This window comes from Antennarius striatus, chromosome 2, assembly GCF_040054535.1.
Source record: "Antennarius striatus isolate MH-2024 chromosome 2, ASM4005453v1, whole genome shotgun sequence".
NCBI classification, from domain to species: Eukaryota; Metazoa; Chordata; class Actinopteri; order Lophiiformes; family Antennariidae; genus Antennarius; species Antennarius striatus.
This window is the reverse complement of record NC_090777.1, coordinates 28,021,741-28,047,669: the sequence shown is the minus strand read 5'-3', so window position 1 is coordinate 28,047,669 and position 25,929 is coordinate 28,021,741.

The following is a 25,929-nucleotide window of genomic DNA, read 5'->3' as shown; positions in this document are numbered from 1 at the left end:
CCACTAAGAGTTCAAGATGCATATAGCACAGGAGGTAGTTACCGTTTGCTAACCACAGAACCACTGCCCTAATGCACGGATCTTTTTCCTCCTACATTTACTGTCGTTGTAAATGTGCCTGCTTTACACTGGCTTTACTTCAGGGCTGTTTGCTGATAATAATGTATATTTATCTTAAATAGTATTTGAAACGCTTCAAACGGCAGCGTCGTGTGCTGATGAGGTTTTTACAAGGAGCTGTGACATTGCATGTCTCCTTGTGAGCTCTATTTCCTCCATGGCATGTAGTCAATTTAGTATTTTATATTTTTCTTCTTGTTAACATGTCCTATTGAAATTCTGAAACTTATAATGAATTCATCTTTGACGTAGGTGCAGTTTATTCCTCAGTGACGTTGATCTCCGTGTTCACAAATCTTGAAAAATCTTTATTTGTAACCATAATAACTACTTAATAGTGCAAATTTGTCATGGAAAATAGTTAGAGTTGTGTAGATGTCATTTTAAATAGTTATGAGGTGTATTTAAAGAACCAAAAGTCTAACTTTAAAGATGGATAAACTGACTTTAATGCAGTAAAATAATTTTGCTTATGATGAATTACTTCTGTATGCTCAAGCATTGAAACTATACATGTATAAATAGGGGTTTTTGTAAAAAAAAAAAAAACCCCAGAAAGCATCACGTGAACATGCAGATGGGACAGAGAGGGAATATGGGCCTGTATGACTGTGTTAGCATTTGGGGTGGGGGATGGGGGGGGGGCTAACCCAGAGGCACAGATAGTGATAGATTGGCCTGGGAAAACTGTGATGCAGATCCACTCATCAAGATTGATGTTCTGCCATTCGGCTTTAAGTGCAATTAAATTGGCCCCTGTGTTAAAAAGCCCAGCCGATAACGTGGTGGAGGCTGAGATGATGCTACATTTCCCCCGCCACAGCCACTCACAGATTTTACTTTACATTCTCGGCCTCCATCGGAGAGGAACTTTCCTGGCATCGTGACCTTTTTTTTTTTTTTTTATCATCCCTGATTTACAACTTTATGTACAGCTTATGTTTACTTTTTTTTTTCTTTTTTTTTTTCCACACAGCCCACAAAGTAGTTTTTAAATCAATGCCCCCCCTAAAAGTTTTTAATCACTTTCTGGTTGTTGTCTTCCCACAGAATTGATGACTTGTACATTAGTGCATGTTTAATATGTAATAGTGCAGAGTAATTATCGAGAGGAAAGGAGTTCAAGGGACTTCTTGAACGACTACAACATAACTTATCTCTTGACAAGCTTATCTATTCATTCCTGAAACAATACGGTGAAGTAAGGACAAGGTCACGAGGAGACGTTTCGCTCTCCACGAACGCAGCTTGTTTTTTTGCAAACTGTTTTGGATCAACCCGTCGTCTGACAATCGGACTCACTTCTCCAGTAAGCGCGTACATAGATTTTTCTAAATGTACTCAATTTTTCTGCGGGATTGGAAATATTTACAATAAATTCAAAATTGAATGTCGATCACAGTCCAGTCCGTCTCATTCTGCGTCAGTCTCTATTCTGCCGCGGGCCGTGCCCACCTCTGTCAGTGTCAAGTTGTTAACCCCGTGTCAACAGCGGCGCAGGGCGTATTTGGACCCGCTTGATGGATGGGTCTTGGTGGACTTGTCCCACGCAAACATATTCTCAGAGTCAGCTGAGAGAGGTGCCACGTGTGTGTGTGTGTGTGTGTGTCAACACCTCCACCCACTTGCACAGGCACGCACACACACACACACGTCCATCTGTGACTTGGGCGATGCAGCGGCCCCCTCTTTTTGTCACTTTGGTGACACCCAGCGTCTTCCAGTTTGGATCTGTATGGGTGGAGCTGTGACCCCCCAAAAGAAAAAAACTATTTTTTTTTTCCCCAGCAAATGACAAACTTGACCCACGTCCTCCCCATCAGTCCATCACGATTTCCTTGTAAGGGCTTGACATTGTGTTTCCTTTACAAACCAATAAAATTAACTTTTTCCACTTCACCCCGAGGGAAACATAATAATCAAGGGGGAGGGCTGATATTCTTTCTTTTGTTGTCGGAGCCATTTTTCCAAATATCTCATAAACTACATTATTGTATGTTCATATTCAGATTTTGAGGCCAACAAATTTAGAAAAAGAAAGAAAACGAGACATAATCGTTTATTCTAATTCACAAGTTTCACTTTTCCTAATCAGAAAAAGATTAATTGTCATTAAAAAAAAACAAATTTATTTAAAAAATATTCAGTTGTGGTTCAACTTGATTATTCCGATTAAATTCTGTTAAAATTTTTTCCCTTGAATACCAGATTGATGATGGATATTTTTTTCCCCCTGTAATCGCGACAGCAGCAACATTAGAACACAATGTGAATGTGAACACATCGTCTGGGGCAGCGATGGCATCAGTACATGACTGATCACTTGTCAATAGCGCGGGTCTATCCGACACCATTACTCATCCTGCGCTGCGTCTTGTCACTCCACACAGCTGCTCTCCGTTTCTCCTCCACCTCTCATTTTTCTCTCTCTGCCAACTTTTTCTCCCGTTTTATTATTATTATTATTATTATTATTCTTACCCGCCCAGTTTCTGAGGCATTCCTCTTATGGTTTACTTGGAAATAGGTTGAATATATAGAAAAAAGCACCATAGCTCGTATGTAAGTGGATGACGTCAGTTTGGTGCCATGTGTTCTCTTTCTGCATTTTTTTGGAATGGGGGGGGTGTCGTCATAATGTGCTGTCCGCTCTGACTCAGAGGGTCAGATTAACAAGGAGCCTGGATTCTTCTTTGCATCGGTCCCATCATAGAGCACAATGACAGGGGCGATCCATCACTTCTATCCCTAACAGGGTGGGGGTCAGCTGGTGGGGGGGTGGAGGCTGCGAGGGGCGAGGGCCGGCTCTGGCTTTGGCTGATGGAGAGTTGAGGAAAACAGGATGGGGCTGGTTAAACTTTAACCAGCTCTCTTCCTACACACTGGAGACCACATTCAGCCACCCATCCTCTGGTGTGGGAGACGCCAATGTTCCATCAACCCGGGGTCCATGACCCAACGCCCACTCGGACCCCCCCTACTCGCCCACTCGCCCACTTGCTTCCATATGGATCGCCGTGGCAGAGCGCCAAACTTTTGGCTGAAGCGTGGGAAGAAAATGACTCTGAGGTGTCCTTTTCCATCTGTGCAGAGAGAAAGTGGTTTTATTAACCCGGCCCTCCGCACGCGCCGCGCAGACAGACCCCCCCCCCCGGATATAGTAATAATGACTTCATATCTAAAACTGTCTGACCTCTGCTTTGACACATTTTCGCAGCAGACACCAGAAAAAGCCTTCTTCCTGATTGCAGAAAGGGAAAAATCACAGGGGGGGGGGGGGCACCATCAATGGTTAGAGCGTGAAAAATGACGGCTGGCCTTTTGACAGTCATTTTATACACAGTTGCACCCTTTTGATAGAATTTGGCAAAAGCTTCTCCCCGGTGAGTTAACAATGCGTACTGAAAATCATATTTCCATGTCGGCCCATTCAATCTTATCCCCCCCCCCAACCCCCACCCACCGTTTCAAGAAAAATCTGCAGTGACAAATGGAATGTGAGCACAATCTTGGGTGGATGTGGGGTCGTATCAGGGTGCAGACCAGGTTGGAGGTGTTAACCCAATGCGTTCCTGTTCACTGGTCCAATCATCTTCATTGATTGAGACGATGGTTGATCGGGTCTTACCTTTCTTTTTCGCCGTAAACTGAAGGACGGGAAATGACACAATGAAAGCGGTGAATGTTTCCTTTATGTGCTTTTTATCACACAGTAAAAAGTATTGAAGTAGATATTTGAAGTTATAGAATAATAATATTAAACCGTCTCCATATTTGTGGGTTAAGAGTGAGGCTCATGTGACAGACTGATTTCATTAGATTTGATGAGACTCAGCCCTCAACACACACACTTAATAATGCAGTAATTTATTCCCATTTGACACGGGGGGGTGAGGGAGTGACACTCTTAGCGGAAGGGGTGAGGACAAGATGTGTGGAGAGAGTGGTGGAGCAAAAAAAAAAAAAGTGGGGGAGTGGATGGTTTTCAGTGGGGACAGAGGGGAGTGAAGCAGTAGAGGTAAGAGGTTTGAAGTGGAGAGGTGGTGGTGGTGGTGGTGGGGGGGGTTGGTTGGGGGGAGTCGCTCCATTTCTACAAACCTAAGAATCTGTCATGTGTCGGGTCGCGTTTTCTTCGCCGCGACGTCCAGGTGGTTTTGACAGCCGGGACTTTCTCTCCTTCATCCACGCTGCAAATGACATTACGGAAATTGTGTTTGTGGCGTTGCCTAGCTTGGGGGACTCCAGGGGAAAGTGAAGTGGGGAGGAGGGGGTGAGGGGGGTCACAGGGGGTCAGGTAGAAATAGAGAAAGATTGAGACGGAGAGAAACTGATACGGAATAAAACAACGGAGTGGGTTCAAGCATTTTTAAACGGAACAGAAATTCCAAAAAAAAAAAATCAAAGTGAACTACATAATAATTATTATCTATCCAGGCAAACCCACCTTGTGACAGTATACACACATCAGCTGTGAAGGGTGTAATTTATTTTAACATCCACAAAAGCTGACCTGACCTGGGACCAGCAGGGTTCCCTCCTTCCAGCATAAAGACTGTCTGTACCTCCAGTCTCTCAGGGACTTTTAAATATTTCAACAGTAGAAATGAACTGCTCTCTCAGGGGGGCAATCCTCTGCCTGATTGCCCTTTTCCTGGTGTTTATAGGCTGGGGTAGTTCTGGGTCGATCTGATCCAAGTCAGTGCAAAGTCTATACATCTCTTAAGTTTCACTAACAAGGACCGAAGCCCCTCGATAAACACGATTCCGAGCTAAAGGAGGGATGTTGCGCTCCTCTATCTGCACAATCTCTTCTTTTTTTTTTTTACAGCTCACAATCAATCTTTAATGAGCCATTGAATATTAACTTGATTTGTAAGAGCTGAGTGTCAACTCCCATGAGTGTAAACTCGGAGGTCCCAAGGTTTTAGCAGACAGCGGAGATTAAGTAAAGAGAGGACAGGACGAGCGTTTGCAAGGTGGGGGGATGACTGTTTTACATGGGGGTTTATATGCAAAAATAGTGGTTATAGTCAATTACAATTACAATCATTCACCATGGGAAGGACAACCAGAGTAATTGTATTCTCTACCCCCCCACCTCCCCTTAAAGCCACTCTAGTAACTGCATGACAATGAGCGATCACTGGTGGAAGAAAGACAAAACTAAGTGGATCACAGATGTTAGAGATTTCAGAATTCAGACTGATTTATAAAACCCAGTCAGCTGTTGATTGATACCTTCACCCACAAGAGGACCCCAGACCTCCACAGACCTGCAGCAAAGCCTGGGCCCCCGCAGCAGAACCATAGAGGCTCACGGGACTCTAACCCCCCCTCCCCTGCCAGGCAATCTCTTTGTCAGTGCTACTGATTAATGGGACGCAGACGTGATCAGAAAGGGCTCGGACGAAGCCGAGGTCCTGATCTCTCCGGGTCTGAGAGCTACAGACGGATCCAGCAGAACAAGACAGGTTAGGGCCTTGATGCTGACCCCCCCATGGAGAGACCTCTGCCGGGGGGGGGGGGCACCCCCACCCCTTAGATAATGGGACCCCCTCTCCCACCTTTTAAAAGAGAACATGTTTATGGCTACTTAGAGGAAATTGATTTGATTGTGCCAGAAATGCGTATACGTGAACACCCCCTGGCACTTTTATTGGCTATTTGTCTTTTAAGTCACAGCTTGAGAAATTTATGCTCCGTGCTGTGGTTGAGAGAATGAATGCATGGGGGGGGGGGGTTGTTTGTGTGTTTAAAAGAGTAAATATTAATATGGGTGTGTGCATAAAGGCATGTGGGTCTGACTGTGTGATGGAGGGGGGTGGGGGGGCAGGTCATGATAGGAGGTGCACTTTTACTGGGTGTCAATCATTAAGTACCAACCCTAATGACTAAAATGTATAAATGGCAGCGCAGCGGGACATAAAACAAGAAGATTTGTTGGGGTACATTAATTCTCTGAATTGATGTCAACAGGCATCTACCCCCCCCCCCCCCCACCGACACACACACACTTGAGCTCATACCCTTACTCTAACAAATGGAAAATGTTTGAACATGAAATTCAGCTCGTGGTTTCATTGGAACATCGATAAAAATTATCTTTTCTTTGTGCCTTTAGGAATTTTAATTTTAAAAGAGGGGGGATTAGGAATTCCGGCCAACTCGTAACGTGATCCAGAGTGCTTATACGAGTATGTGATGGTTTTGAAATCATGTGAGCGTAAATCAGAACAATTTTCTCAATATTTTTGGGACGCGACCCTTCAGCAGGTCAACCAAAGTGATGTCGCTTCTGACGGAGGCACTAAGAGAACAAATTACTTCGTTTGAAGGGAGATTTTGAATTAGATTTTTTTTTTTAAAGAAATTTTCACACTCTGGACTCTTGTTGCACGTCATCAGAAAAGTTTCTGCTTTTGTTTTGTTCATCTTAAACAACTTAATGTTAGTTTTTACTGAGCTTAAACAGGCAAGTGCATGGTGGGAAGATAAAACTGAAATCCGGATTAATATAAGTTACATTTTTCATTCAGTAGACAAAAAATACATACACAAAATTACAATACATAGTGCTGGAGAAAATAGAAAAATGCATATGTAGATACAGTGTATGTACCGTATGGAAGATACTTTATTATATCTTATTACACATCCGTTAGCAGCTCTTAGCCCCCAGAACTGCTGCTTTACTGTCATGTTTATGTTGTATAAAAAAAAAAATCCAGCTCATCTGATTATAGTAATTAAAGTGATTCAACTTTTGCTCCTGTGAAGCAATCTGGGAAAACCTCCAGCAGAAGCAGGTTCATTCCCACCTCTGAATCATCCAGTCATACGAAGAGATGCAGAAACGACTGAAAGGGGTGAAGATGAAGGTGAAGAGCCAACCGGCTCCGTCTATAACGGACGAAACAAGAGCCTCGCTGCTCATCTGATTTATGCTAATTGAACTTATCGATCGATAATCGATTTACTCTTGATACGTGCAGGGCTGTGGTCGTCCTGCAATGATGAAGGGTCCAAACCCCCTCGGTCATTCGCTCGGTATTGAGACAAATCAAATTCATCCGTTCATCCTGTCTGCGTCTGCTGCCATCCATCAGCCTCATTGCATCACTGCTGACAAATCAGCGTGTGTGTGTGTGTGTGTGTGTGTGTGTGTGTGTGTGTGTGCGTGTGTGTGTGTGTGCGTGTGTGTGTGTGTGACCTGATCATGTGTCACCTCTACATTTGTCTGTAAAGGACAGACCTGGCAAACAGGAGGAACAAACTTGAATGTAAAATTCCGCAGTAGGTGAACACAGACAGACGCGAATCAAACCGACCAATCAGAAGTAGAGGTAAGAAGGTTATTCACTAAGTCTTTGTGATATAATCTCTTTCAGCAACTTTATTATGGGTCTGTTTAGTTGCCATTCTTTTGCATGCGGTATTGATTTTATTATCCTGCTGGTAAAAAATGGTTCGTATAAGTATGTGTTCATCTTAATGATGGAGTATGTGTGTGTGCCCGTGTGTGTGTGTGTGAAGCTGAAATCTATTTAAGCCATGTAGCGTATGGTAATGTTAGTGTGTGGGTGGGGGGGTGGGTAGTTATTTGGTCATCCCCAGGGGGACGAGGCTTCTGCTCCTCTCTGTTAGGTAATGGAAGCAATGTGTCCATAATCCCAGTGAATGACTAATAAAAGAGAGTAGCGCCTTGGGCCTGTTCCTTTAGCGATATTATGTCTGGGTATTAAACCCACTGCCTGTGTAATACTGTCAAGTCACTGTTTTCTCAAACACATTCCACACACACACACACACACACACACACACACACACACACACACACGCTTTATTTATTTACTTTTTTTCTTGCATATCTCGTTTTCACAAAACGAACACGACATTGCTCTTTATGAGTGAAGATGGTTCTTATCGGATCAAGAGCTGTTTTCCAAAAGTCCTAAAATGTGTGAATCATCGCATCACCGACAGTTGGGATCCATTGGGACACACCTGAGGCTTTTTTTTTTTTTTTTTTTGCGAAACGGCCGCTTTAATGGAAACCAAACGCTGCTTGAATACTAATAAGCCATGACATCATAACCCGCAGGCCTCCACCCGATACCCTCGTCTTCTCTTTAAACGCTCTTTAATGGCCGTGTTAGTGTTATACAAGACGCTCATTAGACACTTTAATTGGTTTGGCCGTTGTTGACAAGCGGTGCTGATTGGCTGAGCTGGACTAGGTGGTTTTTGTATGGGTCAGTAGGGTGCTGTTGATGACTAATGTAGTCATAGTGGGCCGAGTCCGGGCTGAGGAGTTGATTAGGATGGGTATGGGGTTGGGGTTGGGGGGGGGGGGGTCTGTCTGTGAATACATGAGGTCATACTGACCTCTTTCTACCCCGTGAGGTCTGTGAAAATCATGACTGGGAGAAGGTGTGTGTCTGGGTTAGACCTGATCATGTCAGTTTTGTTGGAATGAGCACACTGTCTGGTTCTGAGTGATATTGGTTCTTTATTTTGCTACTAAAACTGGTCTTTCCTTCTATTTCTACTGTAAGTTTCTTTATAGTTTCTGAAACAAATGGACTTCCAGCTGGATCACTATTGGTGCAGGCAGGAGACTTGCAGTAGTTGGCTTTTCTTGCTATGACAAGATGTCCTGGCCTGTAATCATCCTGAGCGTATAAATATAGAGTAGATGTTTTTCAGTATTGTTCATCAGGAGGAATCTGACACGCAGTTTTCACCTTCTGATCAAACTATAAAAAGGGTGAATGAAGTCCGGTCATTGGTCCGTCCTCTCTCTGCTCTGTCGCTGCCCTCCTGTATGCAGGATTGATTTTTAGTAGGGGACTCATATTTCCTTTCCTGGTGGCCTTATTTTGACTGTACTTTATTACCAGGCATGGCTAAATGCTTTAAAAGCATTGATTTGCCTGAATTACAACATGACATCAAACCTCTCACCTATCTCTGAGTCTGTGTCCTTCCATGTGTGTGTGTGTGTGAGAGATAGTGAATGTGTAAGAGAGAGCGAGTAAAGACAGATCTCACCTCAACATATCTCAACCCCCCACCCCCCCATGCCCCCCACATCATCTCTGTCCCATTGATTTGCCCCATAAAAGGTGTTTAATTCAATCAAGAGAAAAGTGAGTGCCTGTTTTTCTGGGTCCCTGTCGATAGCAGTATAATCAATTAGAGTGGGACTAGACCTCCTTCACTCATACACACATGTACACACACTCACACACACACACACACACACACACACACACACACACACATACACACACACACACACACACACACACACACACACACACACACACACACACACACACACACACACACACACAGTGTCTAAAATGTGTCTAGAATGACTTTCGTCGCACGTTTATAGATCCTCGACGACCGAAGACAAAATTTGAGGTTCTGATAAAACATCAGTGACGTTATGATGTGAAAGAGTTTCAGTTAATTCGTTTGAAAAAACACAGAGTCTTCTTTATGGCAAGGTCACTTGAATTAACACTTATGTAGTCTTAACGTTCTGTATCGCCCACATTCACTGAACGTGACGAAGAATCCCCCTGTCCTTCATCACAAATTGTGAATATCCGGGTTTTTGCTCTTCATGGTGTTATTGTGGTTGCTCAAGTGTGAAACAAAGTTTAAAAAAAAAGTGTCCAATCACGACAACACGTCATAATAACATGAAATGCAACTAGGAAAACAAGTTTGTATTGTGTTTGTTATAAACTTGGTTCTCTGAGCGTCTCATTGGTTACGGTATCTCTTTACTGCGATTCCATTCATCCAGGAATTGTACGCATTAAACACACATTTCTGGGAGTGTGTTGGTAACACTGTATGCTGTAGTTGTATTCACATGGGTGCCAGCACTCAACACACTGGAGCACATAAAAACACGACACCTAACCACCAGACAATAAAGGGAATGAAGAAATAAAAGGTCCGATTCATCAAAATCACACCAGACTCCACCACCCAGTAAATTAAACAATATTTCATAATCACTCTGACAATGAGACAAGAGACAGCAATTTGGGCTAAGAGCTCCTTCTCAGCAGCAGAGAGCACACACACACACACACACACACACACACACACACACACACACACACACACACACACACACACACACACACACACACACACACACACACACACACACTCACACACACTCGCAGACACACGTAATTATCAGAGCGGACATGCTCTGGAGACCCCAGACACTCCCCTAGTACCTGCCCAATCAACTGTCCAACAACAGACACCCACACAGCCTTCATTTATCTTGTCCGTGTGTGTGTGTGTGTGTGTGTGTGTGTGTGTGTGTGTGTGTGTGTGTGTGTGTGTGTCTGTGTCTGTGTCTGTGTGCACGCATCAAGCTAATTACCACCATGAACCATCCCACACACAGACCTAACCTAGACATTGTGGCATTGTCCAGGGACATGGGAGGTGGGTAATTAGCCTTCTATTATTACAACAGACACACACACACACACACACACACACACACACACACACACACACACACACACACACACACACACACACACACACACACACACACACACACACCTAAGAGTAAGAGTCAGTGGAGGGATGTAGGAGGGCTTTGGAGGTTGTGCTCAGGACTTGTTTTGGGTCTAAGGACACCGTAGGAGGTCACAGTAAATGATCTGTGTTTAATACGGGTTGCCATGTAACAGAGCATTTGATTGGTTTACGTTCTGTGAGCTCCGATTCAGAGGCCAGAGCTTTGTCAGCAGTGGGACTTCTTGGATTAGCTTGTAATTGAGATTTTAAAATGTGCACCTATGGCATAGCGGACACTGCAAACTAATAACAAGAACCAATGCAGTCAGAGACTGCAACATCCTGCAACACCCTTGAATGCAAAATGTTACCCTGACCTACTTGCTTAGGTCAAAGATCAAAGATAGTGGTCTGACCTGCTTTCATAGATCAAAGCACTAGCTTTGATCTATGTCTTCTCCCTCGTCAGTCTATCTTATCCAGTTCCCGTGTGTACAAAAGTTGAAATTTGACCTTGACCTAGTTTTCTCAAGGTCAAGTTCATCATCTCATTTTCATCCCCTTTGCTGCCGGAGTAATGTGTTTTTGTTTCATCTTTCTATCTGTAGCGGTTGCAAAGATATTTGGTGGACGGACGGACGAACACTGACAATTACAGGCAGTTTAACAAAACTAATGAATATCTATTTATCATTGATGTTTATTTACTTGATCTATTGTAATATACTAATGCTGTCCAGAGATTGGGAATAATTGACTCATGGTTAGTGTCATATTTCACTTATTTTATGATTGTGTCCTTCGTCTCCTTGTGTGACTGCGTTCATGTATGACAAGAAACGTCCAGAATTCATCCAAAGCAACATCAAACTTCATTTGAGACATTTCCTTATTATCTAATGCTACGAGGAACCGAAGCTTAAATCTGTGTTTTGAATCATGTTCCGTAAACAAGTCATTGTTAAATGGATAACTCATTATGTCATTAAATCAGCAGTGCACACACTCAATAATTTTATGCTTGTCACACGGTGTTAGCTGTGGATTGCTGGTGGCAGTAATTGTGTTGGTTTAATTGTTTATTTTTCTTGTCTGAATGCAGAGAAACCAGAGGAGGATTTAGAGAATGAGTCAATAATCATTTGAATAAATAAATAAATAATTAAATAAAAGGACCAATAAAAATACAGAAACAACTCATCTGCTCTCAGAGGAATCTCCACTTTACCGAAAGTATCTCCACCTTGGGGTCATTGTTGGTACGCAGGGAAAAAGATGCAGGTGGGTTGATAGTGAGGGAAAAAAAAAAAAAGGAAAGAAAACCCCGATAACCCGCCGGCCTGAAAAGTACAATACTCCACCGCTGGCCCAGCTGTTGTCTGGGGTGTGTAATTGTGTCAAAACCTTCTTTTCCCTTCCAAGAGCACCCCCCTAAAGCAGTTAGACGCCTTCCTCGCACATGGTCCTGGGCATCATCATTTTCCAGCAACCATCCATCTTCGGCCTGCGATTAATTCTCTTCATTTCCAAGCGCAGGCCATAAATCCTGGCACACTTAATTAATTTCATGGCCGACGCGGGGGCTCCTGTAAAGCGGGGATTGTTCTTGCAAAAGCCCATATTAATTATGCTATTTTACAGCCATCTCATTGAAGGCTGTGTTTCATCTTTCATAATTACATTTTCAACAACAACGGGGGCAACAAAAGGAGTCTAATTATGGATTTTGGCGGCATGCTTCCTTGTAATAAGTCAACGCTAGCATCCAGCCCGCGATGCGAAGCGCGGCGTAAAGCGGCTCGACTGGACCGCTGAGAGCTTCCGTGTGTTTTTATCGCTGGTTGCTGTGATTTCATCGGAGAAGACGATCATAACGTTGAACATATTGAAAGCATTTGGTGGCCTGCTGGCATAAATTGCATTGATGAAGTTAGAGGAGATTATTGTCACATTCGGGCTCCGGTGGTCGTTACTCTTGCCATGTTCTCCTGATGTTCAGCCAGCAGCGACTCCCTCCTGTCAACAACTCAACGCAACAATGAAACACACACGTCCCCGGCGCATCGTAAATGTGCTTATAAAACTTCATAGAAGCTGGATGGAGGAGCTGTAATACCGTGGTATTCCTGTTTGCGTGTGACGTACGGCATCGGGTTCCTTCCTGGTCGGAGCCACAGGTCACCACCCAGTCACGACGGGTGACGGCGTCTGTGTTAACAGCCAACCTCACGCTCCGTCCAGTGTCCAGCCTTCCACCCACACACTCCTGGAACTGAGCGGTAATAACACACTCTCTCACACACACACACACACACACACACACACACACACACACACACACACACACACACACACACACACACACACACACACACACACATACTCACACAACACAGAGCTGACATAAGTACATCGTGATGCATGAGCTGTCATGGCTGCCTGGTTGGTGGCAAAGTTGAGTCAGAAGGCCTGAGCTGGTTAAGTCATGATGATGATGATGATGATGGTGTGTCGCCTTTGATAAGAGTATGAGTTTGATTATTGATCACTTAATCAATTTTTCAGTTGACAAGAAACAAGTTTTCAAAATGATTTCATCCTCTGTCAAGAAATTTGCACAACTGTCTGTGGTATGAACTTTTTCTGGAATTGTGGGATTTTGAGGTTTTCTTGATGTCATTAGCCAAAATAATTTGAATAAGTGAACTTAATGGATATGTTCATGTATTTTTAAATTAAAACTATAATCTCATGAAGCTTTAGCACTCAGGTTCAGACAAATCCGGTGAATACTTCAACTATTGAAAGCCTCTTTTAGTGCAAACATTATTTTTACAGATAAAAACAGGGATTTTGTTTTAAAAAGACTTTGAAGACATGCATTGAACCCTGAGTTCAGTGTTAAAACCTAAATATGACTCAAAAAATACAAGAGAAAATGATCAAATGATGAAAATATTTTAGTTTGAGACCTTTATGACACTCATGTAAATTAAAGATGACTAAGAACTTCCACCACCATCATTCATCGGAGCTTGGGTCAGTCTCCCTCTCTTCTTCCTGGAAACACAGACGACACCTCAGAGTGTAAAGGTCATCGGTTATCTATTGAAGACCAACCTGTGTTTTGTGCACATTATCAGAAAGAAGACAATAGCCTTAAAATTGAATTTGTGACAGGGATGGCAGTATTAATGGTGGACCGGCTGACCTGGGGGTGCAGCTGTGTCACCTCTGATCAGTGGTGTTACAGTCCTTTCACTTCCTATTAGGCTCCTCACACTGAGTTTACGTGTGGTGGCGAGGGCCATAAGTCCTTTGACAGCGACCTTGAACGTGTGTGTGTGTGTGTGTGTGTGTGTGTGTGTGTGTGTGTTCATCCAAGTGCAAAAACGACCAGCATCTCTTCCTGTGTGTGTGTGTGTGTGTGTGTGTGTGTGTGTGTGTGTGTGTGTGTGTGTGTGTGTGTGTGTGTGTGTGTGTGTGTGTGTGTGTGTGTGTGTGTGTGTGTGTGTGTGTGTGTGTGTGTGTGTGACGCTTCCACCCCTTCCTCGTCAAGGCCGTCGGTGATCAGTGGAGGTTAAAAGTTACAAATCACCCTTCCTCCCCCGCTCCGCCCTCCATCCCACCCCCGCATAGCCCCTCCGTCTCCATTCCCTTTCCCTCAACACCTGTCCTGACGCTCATGCCCATGTGTGAGCCTCTAGGGGGGGATGGGGGTCTCATTCGTATTTGGGGGCCACGGCTCCTGTTGAGGTGTCTGTGGGGGGATCAGAGGCAGCAGAGGGCAATTACTCCTCTGCTTTAATTGGCATTATCATTTTAGCAGGCTGACAGAGATGGATCACCCGGTAGGAACATGCTACTGTCGGTAAAGGGTGGGGGGGGGGGTTTGGTGGGCAGGAAAAAAAAGGATGAGGGCTGGAGAGAGAGTGCAGGTGGAATAGAGGAGCAGAAAAAGATAGAAACCAGGAAATAAATGTGATTCCAACAGCGGTGGAGCAGCAACAAATAACTCCCATTAAAAGAGGAACCGTGTGGAGGAGTTGTGTGGGCCGGTAGCTCTCAGACTGGGGGTGTTCTCGTCCTCATAAAAAGTGTGTATGGTTGATTTTATATCCATGTGTGTCCAGGGGAAAAAAGGTCAAGAGAACGAGCAACAAGGCCAAGCATCCATGCTCCTGTAAAGCTGTCATTGGAATTAAGAGGTGCCTGTATGAGTGCCTGAATGCAAATCACCATCCCTCTCTACCCCTGGGGGGGCCAGTAGCGCCAGATAATTTTAGCACGGCAGAGAATCATCTTCAAAGAATGAGCAGAGCTTTTTCGGATACCAAACTGTAAACTTACACATTCATATATTCCTCTCAGCAGCTTCATTTGCACTATTTGTGTTAAAGTTGGCACTCTTTTCTTTTGCACCTTTTTATCACAGACTCCCAGGGTCTTCCCCCGTCTAGGAATACACCCCCCCCCAAAAAAAGATCTCCAGAGGTTGAACCAAACAACAAGAGAGGAAGCAGGAGGAGCTGGAGTGATGGATGGATGAGAAATTATTATGAAGCTGTCCAACCTGAATTATTGTGCTGTCTGTTGATAATCCCTTATTTGTCTCTTCCTGGCATCCGACAAAATCTGTCAGTCGGGCTACAAAAAAAAAGGGGGGGGGGAGAGACGGTTGATAGAAGATGATGAAGTAAGTGAAAAAAAAAGAGGGGGGGTACTTTCTGCCTCTTTTAGGGAAAGAACACACTTGAAGGGAATGCTAGGCGCTCTCTCTCTCTCTCCCTCATATGAAAAATGAAAACTATAAGGAAGACAATAATAAAAATAGCAGAATGAGTGGACAGGCCAGAGCAGTCCATTACTCACAGCTGCTTTGGGCTGCGTGGTAAAAATGTGCTGCTTGCTGCAAAAGCATGCATCACTGCCGGCACAAAACAAATGGGCTGTCTCCATCGTATTTACCTCCAATTGTTCAAGCATTTGTGGAGAGAGCTACGGCCTGTCCAGACAACTCAGGCCTGTCCGTCTGAGGGGACACGAGATGCCGGGTTAATGGGAGACGTGATGAGACGCACGGTGGATGCACTGGGTGACAACGGCTGGAGGAGGAAGGAGAGATGAGGAGGGAAATCTGTGAGAATCTAAAATAAGGGGGAGATGAATTCTTTAGAATGTTCAGATAAAATGTTCTTAATAGACTCTGTTTGAGCAACCACTTACAGGTTCCAGCTGCTTTTTCCCCCTGATAAATTATATTTGGATTGATCATCTTGAATGGTTGTTAACCCTTACAGCCCTGACCTATTTTGGCCATTTTTTGGTACATTTGATATTTGTCTCTTTTAAACCACATTAAAAATGATTAAACATACCCATGCTTGGTATGTTTATGTTCAGCACAACTTCAGCTATGTGAAGAGATAGTTTTTATTTAGCTATAACTAATTATATTGACATATTGAGGCAAAATAGACACACACAGTCAAATTCGGAAAGGGAAAAATTTGTATTTCATTGCACAGAAAAAACAAAAACATGCTCATCGAACTGATTTTGAACACAAAAAAAGTTTGCCATGGGCTTCTAACATTATTATATACAGTTTGTGTCACTTGTACCACTTTTCAAAGGAGTTTTTCAAAATAAGACAAATGCACGAATCATGTGACGCATATTTGCGTCACGTGACAAAATGGACCAATCACGGTACGTGTTTGCGTCACGTGACAAAATGCACGTTTCGCGAGACGTGTTTGAATCACGTGAATACATGCGTGACTGCTTGTACGATGGCGACGACATGGACAGAAACGCGGCGCCTGCATCTGATGGGTTTGTGTGCACGTATGTGATTCTGTGTTAGACAGGAGTATCCTTCACGTGACCAGAGCTCTGCTGGTTTTCAGCTGATGGTTTTACTGGCTAAGATGAGTTGAAAAGTGAAAGAGACAGAAACGGACGTGGGATTCACTTAAACTCCAAATTCAACTCGTCTCACCACTTTTTAACGACACTGACTGAAGTTTGCGTCTAGAGACCTTCAGTAGCGGCTGATAATTCAGCTTGGCTGAATGTTTCAGGCATTTATCTTTCTATTCTTGATCATTATGAATTTAAAAGGCGGGGGGGATGAGAACAACACTGAGCCCCCGCAGAGCTCCGGGGGGCGCTGGGGCTGGGGCCCGGCTTCGACAAACGCAGCTTTACAGCTCAACATCTCCCATATCCTGGTGCGATGCAGCTGTGCGCAATGAAGAGCCCCCACTCTTAAACGGCCCTCCTGATTAAGATGGCTCTCCACATCGCCCCCGTTTATCTCCAGTGGAGTCGTTAGCCGGGATGAGCCCGCTAATGATGAGTAGTTTACAATATGGCGCTCCGGTATAATCGGCCTCCTGTCGTCATCTGGTGACAAGAGAGGAAGCCGCCCCCGCTTCAGCCTGTAGCTCTTAACCCGGCGTCCGTCTGAAAAAGCGTCAGATTTAGCGAGCATCTCGGTAATAAACAGACATGACAAAAACATATTTTTAAGCGTTGATGATCCCTCCTTAAGTACGTCAAATGTCGCCGGATGATGAGTTCATCAAATAAAAACGCCGGCGGGCAAAAGTGGTAATCAGCGAAAAAGCACCTTTATTGTCTCCATCACATTACGAGAAAATTTGTGATTGAGATGTATGTAGCAACGGCATTATTATTACCCCCCCCTCCCCCTGCCCACACACACACGCACACACACACACACTACCACTGTGGGTTTGATGCATGTTTGCGGAATGAGGGACCCGATTTAAAATGGAAAAGGCACAATAAAACAAATAAAGCTTAAAGGAGTAATGGGAGGCAATCCAGAGAGCATTGGAGGAACAGATGAGAGAAAATGTGAGAAGTAGAGGGGGGGTGGTGGTGGTTATTTAATTTATGTGGAGAGAGGGGGGAGAGTGGCAGTGATACATGGGTTTGTTATTCAATTGATAAAGGAGAGGAAATTTCTAAAAAACATTCAGCACCGAGAGATATGGCCACCATACATCACCTATTTGCAAACAACAAGGGCTAATATTTATCCCTGGGAGGGACAGACTGACCCTCACACACACACACACACACACACACACACACACACACACACACACACACACACACGCTCACACAAATGTGATCCACAGCTCACCGTGACCTAATTAAGCCAAAAGAATACCTTTATTGAAAGAAAAAAAAAGGAATAGTGGGTACGAAAAGAAAACCACTGAATGGTAAATATCTCTTTATTGTTAAAGTGAATCTTTGCTGTTTTTTTGTTTGTTTTTGTGCTCATGTTTAAAATCCAGATGCAGTTTATCCCACGTGAGCTTTTAGTGCTCGTAGTAATGGAGGTGTCAGGGATGGGGGAGGCCCGAGTAAGACAAGGGGAAGGGGAACCGGGTGGGCCAACGTGGTTAGTGGATATAGAAACTAAAGTCTGGTCAGGAACAGACAGCTGAGTGTGTGTGTGTGTGTGTGTGTGTGTGTGTGTGTGTGTGTGTGTGTGTGTGTGTGTGTGTGTGTGTGTGTGTGTGTGTGTCTGTGTGTGTGTAAGTGCAAGCACCTAATCTAAAAACAGTACAGCTCTATGCAAACACACACACACACACACCGAGACATGCTTCCTCCCTGTAATGTATTAGACGTTGAATCATTCTGATGCATGGCTTCAGGCGGATTCTTTCATCCCTCCCCCTTACCTCTTTCTCTACGTGTGGGGAGACTTTTTAAAATTGTCAAGGCTGAAATTTAATTATTTAATCCCTCATGATCGATCATTAGTTAATATGCCCGATCCACGAGCTCTGTACCCCCCCACATGCACACACACACACACACACAACACACACACTGTACCTCTTCAAACCACCCATAATACAAAAGTAGAGGTGTGTGTGTGTTGTGTGTGTTATTAAAAAGAGTAAATTAGCTTTACTTTCCACCCCCCCCCCCCCCCCACAAGTATTTTTATTTGATTCCAACCAACAAACAAAACATAAACAGGTGAATAAACATGGCTGCTGTGTGGGACGCGGTTGAACAGACATGTTTGTGTGTGTGTTGGGGTATATGTTGAGGATGTATTGGGGGCATCTTTGTTGCGACTCATTGTCCAGATGGATGACTTGTACAGGGGAGTGTATTTATTTTGCGCGAGGTGACATCAGGAGATTTGTTATTCCCCACCGTTGCCGAGTTTTTCTACATTGCTCCACATCCCTGGGACCATATTTCATCCCCACACCCCCAATCCCCAAACAGATTTATTTACAGGCTCGCTTTCCTGTACATATATACAACCCCCCCCCCCCTCCCAGCACATGCATGCATGCATGCATACAACATACGGGCGCATATACATTATGAACAAGAGACGTTGTTGGAGCGCATGAGGACCACAAACACACCTTCCCTGAAATCAAATGTACGAACACACACACACACACACACACGATACAATTTCCTTCTCTCTGCTGCAGTGCTCTCTATGATGATACTCAACGATAACAACATTACATCGTTCTATATCCGGGTCCAGTGTCTCTTCATGATGGGGTTTTAATTGCTCTAATATATATTCCACAAAGCAAAGATTCCTCCTCAATCTGGGGTGAGAAAAAAATAAGGATGCAACCAAGAGATTTGTTAAAAGTTTCATATAAAAATGAAAAGGAAGATGCGCTTTTGTTTTATCTGAACGCTTCCAAATTTCTAAACGGATCTCAGTGGACAAGGAGAGCAAGTTAGCATTGATTTGGATGTGTTGAACCAGCTCTGCTCTGCTTATTCTTATTAATCGAGTCTATTAGGAATCATCCGCACCGCTGCTGCAGCGGAGTCTTTTCAGGCTAACTGATTTTTTTCCCCAGAAACTCTACAAATGTCTGTTATCACTGTGAATTATGTCATGTGAATATATTCCACAGTTGTAGGCGCTAATAGCTGATGCTTATCAATTTTAAGAGATAAAGTGCATGAACAGTCAGTTATAGCAGAGCTATTTCCCTTACCTTTTGGTGCTTTCCACTTATTTTCTGGACAGACAGGAGGAAAAACAGAGAAGGAGACAGAGAGGGGGGGAGAAAGAGATGGAGAAGAAAGATTAAGAGAAATAAGGAGAGAACAGGCAAAGAGGAAACAAAGAGTAGAAGGCCCAATCGAAAACTATTCCTCACTCCCCTTTCTCCAAGAGGGAACCCACAGCTTCAGTCTCTTAATAAAGGAGGGGGGGATGGATGTGGTGAAATGCCAGGCACTCTGCTTAGAAATGAATAACCTGGGGATATGTGTGTGTGTGCGTGCGTGTGTGTGTGTGTGTGCGTGTGTGTGTGTGTGTGTGTGTGTGTGTGTGTGTGTGTGTGTGTGTGTGTGTGTGTGTGTGTGTGTGTGTGTGTGTGTGTGTGTGTGTGTGTGTGTGTGTGTGAGTGTTCATATGTGTGTGTTGCATAGGAAGGAGGAGGATGTTCGGGGTTCCTCAGCCCAGGGTCACTCCCTATCTTTGTGAGTAATAATTCAGACTGCCAGTGTGGTGGTGTCGCCCCATTTATAACCATTTACGCCCGCGTGCACACACAAACAAATACACGGATGTGCACACGAGCATGCACGCACACACACACACACACATACACACACACACACACACACACACACTCACACACAGACAAATAGAAGATTAATCAGACAGGAAAAAGGGCAGGTGGATGGACGTGAGTTCATCCATTCAGGCTTAAAACAGACGTGCTGGAAACACACCGAGGGTTGACTGACCGGTAATCTCACTGACGGAATAATGTGTTTTCATACACACACAGGAACACATGAACACATGTCCTGCACACACACACACACACACACACACACACACACACACACACACACACACACACATACACACACACACACACGCACACACACACACACACACACACACACACACACACACACACACACACACACACACGTCACAGTGAAAGGACATTTCACAGATGTAACAGACCCTGCAAGCATTCAACAGCAACATTAATGACAGATTATGAATATATAAAGCATTAATCTGAGAAACAACTGTACAGAAAATGTGTTTATAATCCAGACAAATGTCTAATAGCCTAGACCTGGGGTGGGGAAACGTTTTCACTGGTGACCACATAGAGGTCTAAGATTTGACAGGTGGGCACATGGATGAGTGTTTATCTGTACTATTGAAAGTGAAATGTTAAAACCGTTATATAAAAGGGTTTGGATTTCAAAACAACCAAAAAAAAAAACATTTTATAAGTGTAATTACATTAGAAAATCCATTACATAGTTTAAACAAGTTTGGCTGGCTGGATTACAAAGTTTAATGGGCCAAATTATGTTGATCCAAACTGTATCATTCACACTAATCCATTATCATTCAATGTAGAGATGTTACCATGACTTTCAGACAGTTTTAAAATATGTGAAATGGATGTAAAAACATTTAAAAACCACTAACTACACATAGATTCAACATAAATATTAATTGTCTAGGTGTAAATCCTGGAATTAATATGAATGTTTAGGCAAAAACAGGCAAGATTGTGGAATTGAAAAAGAAAGAAAGAAATGTGTATTCACAGACTCCAAAAGGGTTGAACTTGTCTGTGTGAGTCTGTGCTCCAGGAAAAAAAAAAAAAAAAAAACCCCAGCCAGTAAATAATACAAGCATTACATTACGTGATGAGAGTGAACAGGAGACCTGCGTAGATAGTGTTTGTCCTGTGGCTTTAGAGTAGGTCTGGGTGTGGTCCAGTGGTCAGGGGAAATGGCCGGATGACCTGAACTCTGCTGACTCATATCCCAGGTGAGGGATAGAGCTGCCTCCACCGGGCTCCGGGACGTGCACTTAACCTACAGTAATTACTGGAAACAACACTGAGAACACGGCAACGTGGAAGTCGTGGAAGTGGCTCAAAGATTTCAAATTGCTCCTGAGCCTCTTGAGGCGCGCTGCGGAGAAGCCTGCCAGGAGTGTAAGTGTGGATGCTCGGGTTGGTTTCTAAACATCCTGTGGATTTATCCCACAGAACCCGATCAATCTGAAACAAACAAGAGAAATATCCTATTTAGCATATATGCAGTATTTTTCGCACTGTAAGGCACACCTAAAAGCCTTTCATTTTCTCAAAAACTGACAGTGCGTCTTATAATCCAGTGCGCCTTATAGTGCAGAAAATACTGTAATTTAAATAAAGCAATCTAAAAGGAGGTGATTATTATACAACTAATGCACTGCAATTGGCAGTAATCACTATTTTAAAGAATATCTATATGCATAATGGATTTATGAGAAGAAGACAGGAATGGTTAACATTGACAGGAGGAACGAGGGGAGGACCAAACCAGAGAAACACAAACAAATTAAAAGTACAGTCGTGGATGTGGCAAAGAAAAAAAGGAACATGTAATGAATGGAGAACGAAGGAAAAGGGGCAAAAAAAATAGAGAATGGGAGAACTATCCTGTGAATGAGACTCAAATGGTTGCTAAAAATCATTAATCTTGTGGGGATCTGTGTCAGCGAACGGCGGCGACACAAAGAGCTCTCGGAGCAGCGCAGAGAGCAGCTCAGTGACCCGAACCCAATTGGCTGAGAAAGGCCCACCAGGCTTTAATAGACTTTTGCTGATCCGACACTTGTTTGCTGGGAGCCACAAAGAGGCGATTGCAGGGGCTGACAGGGGCCTGCAGGCCCAGGGGCTCCACCCCTGGCCCATGATAAATGACCCAGGGTGGGCAGGGCCGGCCGGGGCCAGGGCCAGAGGAGAGAGGTGAGAATGCCTAGAGGCAAGTGGGTCACCCGGCGAGGGAGGGTGGGCAGAGGTGGAGAAAGTAACAATAAGAGGGGCATATGGACGACTGGCGAGTACAGATGCATGATGGGAGGAGAGGAGAGGAGAGGACAGGGGAGAAGAGGAGAGGAGAGGAGAGGAGAGGAGAGGAGAGGAGAGGAGAGGAGAGGAGAGGAGAGGAGAGGAGAGGAGAGGAGAGGAGAGGAGAGGAGAGGAGAGGAGAGGAGGGGAGGGGAGGGGAGGGGAGGGGAGGGGAGGGGAGGGGAGGAGAGGAGGGCGTCAACATTTTTACTTAACACACTTGACTGGAAAATAAAAAGCTTTCATAGATATTACACAGAGCCATTCAGGGTCTATTAAAACTCTTTCTTTGCTCTTCGCCTTAACAATGCTCCACCGCTGAACTGGCGAGGATTCATATTTTCCATAACGAACTGGAAATTTAATATAAGACAGAAATTAAGTCTGACAACTCCATATGCGGAAAATTAGAGAAAGGCCATGGATAACAAAAGGATGCTCCTTCACTGACACAATGAAGCCAGAAAAAGTTTCACAAAGCAGACAGATTTTATGCAAAGACACTTTTATACAGGAAGCATATATCAGGTTATTTCACGAGACACACAGGTGGTCAGCGTCTGCAGAAATTGTCAGAAAAATGTTTTTAGCACGACCAGAGAATTCAGTTTAGCTGCATGTTTCTTCACATTTTCAGTAGCCTGTTATTGTCTTGGAAAATACGGATGGAATTTGTGGTTATGACCAGAGAATAAGGGCTTTAATTATGTTTTGCCTAGACTCTGATACTTGGTTCCTGTGGTGTTGCCCACATTCTACGGTTACACAGCCCCAGTTTATGATGGGACTAAATGTTACACACAAGCCTCAGCAAAGAAACAACTGGAGGAGAGCCAAACTATTGTAAATAGCATTGCAATTTACATTAATGAAATGACCACAGCAAAAAAAGACAGATTTATTATTCCTTTTCTTCTGGGAACAAGCTGGTACTGACATTTATTTGTTGTTGTATTTACAACACGTCCATCAGAGACTCCCAAGAAAAAGACTCTCTATTATACAACTGGTCTCCCATCATATTATTAGATTCTGATTCTGATTTAAAAAAAAAAACATAAAAAACAACCAAAGTTCTAAAGTTGGATCTGTCTTCCTGAGGTTAGAACAGCACGTCACTGATGATCCACATCAAACTATTAGCAGTGAGGAAACGCGCCACCAGAGGCGCCCTGTCACAAGAAATAAGCTTTAATTTTCCTTGCGAGCACAACTACTTTCTCACTGGGTAAATGGTGAGAGTGTAACTGCTGTGATAACACTGAGGAATTATGACTGTCAAGGTAAGGCCTAAGCATGCAGAGGGAGTCTTTTTTTAAAAAAGATAAACTATCGATATTCCCTGTTGAATCGATTTTCTTCTTCTTCATATTAATGATATTGCCATAATTTGCACTTATCTCACCTCTTGATTTCTTGAAAGGAAAAATAAATAAATAAATATATATATATATATATCACGGTCATTTATCCCTGATGGGGATGTTAGTTTTCCTCCAGAGGCTGGCCTCAACCTGTTTACCCAGACGACACGTCTAAATAATACATGTTTTCACAGAGATAATCGATCAGTCTGAGTAAACAAGAATGCCTGAGTGACTTCATGTTGTAAAAACGGAGCGTTAAATAAGTGATGGAAACTGTTTAAGCTCAACTTTTAAAGCTAAATGAAATGCTTACAAAATATTTTTATACTCTTTCGTTTTTATTGCGCCACTGGCTTTATTTGGATTTTACGCAAACCCAATAGATGAATATACGGAAACACCTGTTTTCAGACGGTGTTGCCGGGGAATTTATAGGGATAAAAGTGTTTTTATTTCCGGGTTGTATAAAATTTCATAATGGAGTAGTAATCTACGCACAAACATAAATCACACAGCAGTGATGGGTCCCCGGGAAAACCGGCTGGAAGTTGAATTTTAAATTTGCGCACCAAACTGGAGTCACAGGTTAGGAAACACCTTTTTGCGTCTCTCAGACTCTGCGCGTCTCTTTTCTCCTTGGAGCTCGTCAGCGCAGCATCCGAGAGCAGCCGTCCCAGCCATCTCCATCCCATCATCTCCGTCCGATCATCTCCATCTCACCATCTCTCGCTCCCGATAAAGGCCTCCTAACGCGGCCAACGTCCGTTTTGTTCTGCACCATTTCCAGGAATAGACTGCGGGACCATTAGAGTCCATCATTACGCGCGCTAAACGGTGAAAATAAAACCAACTGTTTACCTCAGAGTGAGACACAGAGTCTGTTTCTGACTGTAAAACGGGATGAAAGTATTCCTGATGTATCCTCAGACGAAGTTCATCCACATCCAAAGCGCTCTTGGCAACGCAACAGGGCCTGCGGACAGCAGCTGTCCACGCATCGGTGGGTCCTGGAGCGCAATAGAAATCCATATTGGAGACGGTGATTCGTGTCTCTGCTCCGTGGGCCTCCCGTGTGAAGCCAGCGGGGCCTGTTGGAGGTGTGAGCTGTGAGCTGTGGGAAGCTCTGCATGCCACTGCAGCCTCCATGCCTCAATGTTAAACGCAACATTTTAAAGGTGATTTTATTTCTGTTATTCATTCCCAAAATCAGTAGGATGGGACTCTCATTAGGGGGAGAATAAGCAAGCATCAACACTTTTTTTCGCTGTCCATAAGCACACGGATCACTTAATAGATCATTAACCACCGATATGCTGCTGACATGGACGCTTTTTTTACATCTCGTCTCTCCATTACAGCCCGTTATTACCGAAGGGGGAGAGCCGCTGGCAGCCCTGCCTGGATCTATTAGACGGTGGACTCGGGCTATATTAGAGAGCATTACAACCTAATGGGGCTGCCGTGGGGTCGGCCTCGCCGGGATGAGGCTGTGTGGAGCAGCTCGGTGCGTCTCGGGGCTGTTTTCAAGTTGGAGCAGAGGATCGAAGCGCGTCAGTGCGTCAGGGGATAAAGAGGAGACGACAGGGACTCGAACGCTACCTGCAAACGCTTTTTTGAAAAATTAACCTTGGTTTTGTGGGGACTGTGTGTGTGTCAATGTGGGGTTATATCGTGCGTGGAAGGTATGACGGGGGGGGGGGGTGTAAAGATGTGAGAGATGTTCTGCAAAGAGAATCTAAATATCAGGTGAAGGATAAAAAGGGTCGCGTCAAATTGTAATTTAATTATATTAAAATCATAATTTAAAGGGACCTTTCGATCAAAAGTAACGACGCAGGCGGAAATAATAACTGCAAATAATAATAATAATAATAATAATAATAATAATAATAATAATAATAATAATAATAATAATAATTCTCAAATGTCTCTGTATATTTCTCATT